A 6,000-nucleotide genomic window follows, 5' to 3' on the forward strand; every position below is an offset into this window, starting at 1 on the left:
AGTGTATCCTCTTGAGTAGTTTCCTAATTGGCAACGTCTGTTCTATCATAGAATTGTCAATCCTAGCCCTATCTTCTATTCCAGTCTTCCCTAGAGGACCTGCTTGAGTGTACCCTCTCAGCAGCTTATCCAATCGACAGTGTATGTTCATCACAAAACTGCCGATTTGGCCTAGAAGACATAAACACACTTACATATTGCATAAATGCGCCTGCTCTGCATAGATGCGCCTGAAATACATAGATGTACCTATGCTCTGCACAGACGCACCCATATAGCATAAATGTGCCTAAAATACACAGATGCGCTCGCATTTGACATAGACACTATTTCATTCATAGACGCGCCTGGCACAAACACAGATGCGCCTAGCCAACCCAGATGCGCCTAGCACCAGCACAGACGCACCTTAGCCTTTTTCCTCCCACTTGACATATTCTAAAAAGCATTAAATGCACTACCTAACATGCATTAATGACAATATTTATTGTGGCAAAGTACAAGGAGGTTTTGTGGTACTCACCGGCTCTCCTGCCTTTGCTGGCCTCTGAAATCGGCAAACACGATCGAATCTGTGAACCAATGCCATCGTTGCTGACTGTTGTTGCTCTATTCTCTCTGCACTCTGATCTCTTGGATGTGTGGATGACAATGATGATGTTTTCCCCTCATAGTCTATCTTATAGACTGCCCTAACCCTAGCCCTTGTTTCCTATGTCAGTCTTCATTATCCCGTGACTCTGTCACTCTATCTTATTTGGTCAGTCCATTCTAGCCTTCCTTTCTTATCGAGAGATTGTCTACAATCTTTTCAGATATTTTCATCCAATCTCTCAAGGGGGCATATCATTCCCATCTTGGGACAACTTTGTATCAGTTCATATTATCTTCTTTGAAACAATGCGACAAACTGCATTGTCTCAAAGAGGGGCAAAATGTAGACACCTAAAATTGTCCTATCTAATTAAATAAATATCTTTATTTATTTAATTACTTTAGCCTAATTCTTCTATTAATTTAATAAATCTTTATTTATTTAAGTAATTAATTTTTCCTCTTCTAGCCTTATTTCTCATTTAAATAAATACCTTTATTTATTTAAATTGTCCTTTTCCTAAATTAAATAAATATCTTATTTATTTAATTGATCCCACTTCTTCTATTAATTAAATAAATCTTTACTTATTTAATTAATTCATTAGCCTTTTCTACCTATGACACATGTCATTCATCTCTTAATTCCTACACTACCTACCCTCTAATCATAGCCGACCATTTATCTTTTACACCTCTCAATCTTATCCTTCCATTTCTTATAGTGTCTTCTATATAAGGAGACGCTTCCTTCATTTATCAACCCTATGCATTCCAATCAAGTATCCTAACATTCAAACTTTCATTTGACTCTACCGGTTGCCAAATAAGAAAGAAGAGTATCGGTCAGGTGGTAGTAGAAGGAAAGAGAACAGAGGGAAATGTCTACAATCTGAAGGAATGCTATGAGTCCCAATGCATGATGGGACAAGTTGATGAAAGCTAGTTGTGGCACCAGAGATTAAGCCATGTGAATTTTGATAATCTAGTTAAGATAAGAAAGACCTGGTGTATGAGAAACATACCTCAGATCATAAAACTAGCAAGTACATTCTGTGATGAATGTGTCAGAGGTAAGCAAGCAAAGGTCAACTTTAAAGCAAAAGAATATAACACCTCAAGACCTTTGGAGTTGATACATACAGACTTATGTGGGCCAACAAGGACAAGAGAATTGGCCGGAGAATGGTATTTCATGTTGTTCATAGGTGATTACTCAAGAATGACTTGGGTAACCTTCCTGCATGACAAGTCACAAGCATTTGAGAGATTAAAATTTTTTAGGAAGATGGTGGAAAATGAAAGTGGACACTAGTTAAAATGCTTAAGGTCTGACTGGGGAAGAATTTTCTTCAAATGAATTTGTTGACTATTGTGAGGAACATGGAATTTGAAGATAGTATTCAGCTGCAAGGACACCTCAGCAAAATGGGGTGGTAGAGAAGACAAATAAGAAAGTGAAGGAGATGGCCAGAACAATGTTGAATGAGGCCAACATACCAGATATATATTGGAAGGAAGCAGTTCATACTGCTATCTACACTTTAAACCGGGTTAAGTTAAGGGTGAACACTATAATGACCCCTTATGAGTTATCGAATGAAAGAAAACCATCACTCAAACACTTCAAAGTGTTTGGAAGGAAGTACTTCATCAAGAAAGATGCTGATGGTTTGGGAAGTTTTGATTCCCAAAGTGATGAAGGAATTTTCTTGGGATACTAAGCCAACAATAAGGCCTACAACTGCTACAACAAGAGATTGAGAAGAGTGGTTGAGAGTGTACATGTAAGAATAGATGAAGACTCACACAAAGGACAATCTTCACCTAAACCCTACATTGATGAATCAGATATGGAATATGAGGAACAATCTGACAATGGACTGGTAGAAGATGTACCAAACAAGATTCCCAACCAGTATGTGCAAAATAATCATCCAAAAGAACATATCATAGGAGATAGGAATGAAAGTGTGCAGACTAGAAGGAGATTAGCCCAGGAAGGTGAACAGGTAAATTTCTATCTCATGACTAAAGTAGAGGCCAAAACTTTTGATGATGCTATAAAAAGAGAGAAGTGGGTAGATGCCATGGATGAAGAACTGAGACAAAATGAGAAAAATCAGACTTGGGAACTTGTTCTTAGACCAGCAGACAAGAATGTCATAGGTACCAAATGGGTCTATCGGAACAAGATGAATGAAGAAGGTAAGATAGTCCGACATAAAGCAAGGTTAGTTTGCAAAGGGTATGCTCAAGTTGAAGGTATTGAATTTGAAGAAACCTTTGCACTGGTTGCTAGGTTAGAGGCAATAAGAATGTTTTTAGCCTTCTCAACCTACAAGGGATATAAAGTATATCAAATGGATGTGAAATCTGCTTTACTCAATGGCACTCTTGAAGAAGAAGTGCATATAGAACAACCAGAAGGGTACTTGTTGCATGAAGATGAGAATTTTGTATGCCAGTTGAAGAAAGCCTTGTATGGTTTGAAGTAGGCTCCCAGAGCATGGTATTCCCGATTTGACAAATACTTGAAGGAGAAAGGATTGCAGAAAGGGAATGCAAAAAGGAACTTGTATGTCAAGGTAAATGGAGATCACATGATTATAGTTATTGTATATGTGGATGATATTATCTTTGGTGGAGACAAGGACATCATGTGCAAAGAATTTGCATATTAGATGAAGACAGAGTTTGAGATGTCCATGCTGGGTGAGTTGTCCTATTTTCTTGTTTTGCAGATCTCACAGAAAGAGAAAGGAATTTTCATCTCCCAAACCAAGTATGCGAAAGACATGCTAAAGAGATTTCAAATGGAGGACAACAAACCAGTAAGTACTCCCATGGTCACCGATTATAAGTTGAGCAAACTAGATGAATCACCAGAAGTTGAGCAAACACTGTATAGGTCTATGATCGACAATCTATTGTATTTAACAACATCTAGACTGGATATTGTACAAGCTGTTTGCATGGTAGCAAGATTCCAAGCTGCTCCTAAATAGTCTTAGTTAAATGCAGTCAGAAGAATTTTTAGGTATCTGCAAAGAACTATTAGCTATGATCTATGGTATCCAAAGATAGGATATTTCTCTTTGCAGACTTATACTGATGTAGATTGGGCAGGAAACATTGATGACCGGAAAAATACAAATGGAGGTTCTTTCTACCTAGGAACCGGTTAGTATCATGGCACAACAAGAAGAAATATTTAGTGTCACTATCTATTGCTAAGGCAGAGTATATAGCAGCTGCTACATGTTGTTCACAGGTTCTATGGATGAAGCAAACACTAAAAGACATACATGTGGAGATACCAGAACCCATCCCAATTTGGTTTGATAACTCGAGTGAAATCAACATTTCTAAGAATCCAGTAATGCACTCAAGAACAAAACACATTGCAATTAAATATCACTTCTTGAGGGAGAAGATAGCAGACAAGGAGGTCATAGTAGAATATATTCCTACTGATGAGCAGATTATTGACATATTTACCAAGCCACTTCCATTGGGTCCTTTTTAGTACTTGAGACAAAAAATGGGAGTTGTCTCACCATCTGGTAGCACTTAAATGCATAAGAGGATGCATAATTTAGGGGGAGTCATTTATGAGTCTTGAATAATGAAGCATGGACACAGGGGGAGAGTGTGTCTTAACCGGATGTTGTCAAGTGAGATATTATTGGTGTCAGACTAAGGTTACCTTTGCCATTGTTTTCAAAGGGGGAGAGAAATTAGAAAAGAAATGTTGACATCAATTCCAAAGGGGGAGATTGTTGGCATTGAGTTGTCATTGATGTCAACCGGTATTGCAGGCAGGCTACCGGTAGAGATATGTCATTTGGCATGAAGGAGTGTGTACCGGTATGGTGAAAGACAATTAAGGTATTAAGAAGATTAACATGAAGACTTGTCAAACCAGTATCGTGGAAGAAAAGTAGTTATTAAGACTATCACTGACATCATCGGTATGAGGTGAGATGCATGTGTGTGTTGGCATGTTGAGTGTTAACATGTAGAGTTTAAATTGGTTTGGGTTTTGGCTGCCTGTTTATGATGAAGAGGCAGAATGTTAAAGTAATCACAAATCACTAGAGGTGAAAATGTGCTACCGGTGTAGTGTGAACTACTAGTTAGCAGGAGGAGAAGGTCTCACCGGTAAAGGCATGTACCAGTATGAGTTTTCTGAATGTTCAAGTATGAACCGACTATGTGTCGGTGAGCTAAGTGATTGACCATTGTGATGTCATGTGGAGCTGAGGTGGCAAACATCCAGAGGTCGGTGAAGCCTCTGTTGACATGGTTTTTGAAACATCTAGTCGACATTAATGAAACAACAAAAAATTACGGGATTGTAACTAATTGATGCGGCTCGAGGAAGAAAGAATAATAGAGAAAGATTAGGGAGTAGTAGGTGCCTGGATCAAAGCAAAGAAATCAGATTGCAAGAAGATCTCCATAAGGAAACAACTGACCTTTTTAAGAGCCAACAGATTTGAAGGTAGAAAATCATGTACGGGATTGCTATCTTTAGCAAGTATGCATTGAATAATGGAAAACATGTACAGGTGTATTCCTGGAGTACAGGTGATCGATCCAAGATAGTCTGGATCAGATCTCATGCAGATTGTGTCTGGTAAAGGAAACCCTAACCGCTCTGCATTTGAATTGATATTTGACGGGAAAGCTCAAGTTTAAATATGATGACTTGAGACTATTGTTGCTGCTGCTAAAGAGTGAAGACAAGTGTAAAATTGTTGTCTAAAAGCCAAAGATATAAACACTTCAAGTGTTTATGAGTGAAGATCTGAATCATAAGGAGAAGCAGTATAAACTAGTGTAGTGAACAACCGCTAGAGTGTGCATTGATCACAAAGGTGAACAACTGGCAGAGGTTGTGCCTGATTAAGAGTGATCAAGTGTAAGTTGAAGGTAAAAAAAAAGACATTGTGAGAGGGGATTTAGAAAGGTTATCAGAAAAGTCAAGTGCAGAGTGGGTGGAGAGAATACAGACCAGTAAGGGAGAAACCGACATAGGAGAATATTTTAAGGTTGAAAAACTTCATTTGCAATAGTGATTTCATTTGTATATCTAAGATTCATATTGTTTTTCACTAAGTTGTAGCTTAGTGCGGGGGTTGTAGCTGCTTTAGGTTGTAGCCTATAAATTGTGTAGGGGTTTGTGCTCATTTGAGTTGGTGCTCAGAAATCAGGGGTCGGTTCTCCTTGGGTTGGTGCCCTAAATATTGTAAGCAAAGTTTCATTGTGAGGCTGGATTGGAGCAAAAGATCTCCAATAGCTATTCTCACTGAGGTTTTTCCCACATTGGGTTTTCCTCGTATATATCTGGTGTTGTGTGATGTATTATTGTTCATATGTGATGTTGATGTTTTAGCTAGT

This window comes from Cryptomeria japonica, chromosome 7 (genome assembly GCF_030272615.1).
Source record: "Cryptomeria japonica chromosome 7, Sugi_1.0, whole genome shotgun sequence".
Classification (NCBI taxonomy): domain Eukaryota; kingdom Viridiplantae; phylum Streptophyta; class Pinopsida; order Cupressales; family Cupressaceae; genus Cryptomeria; species Cryptomeria japonica.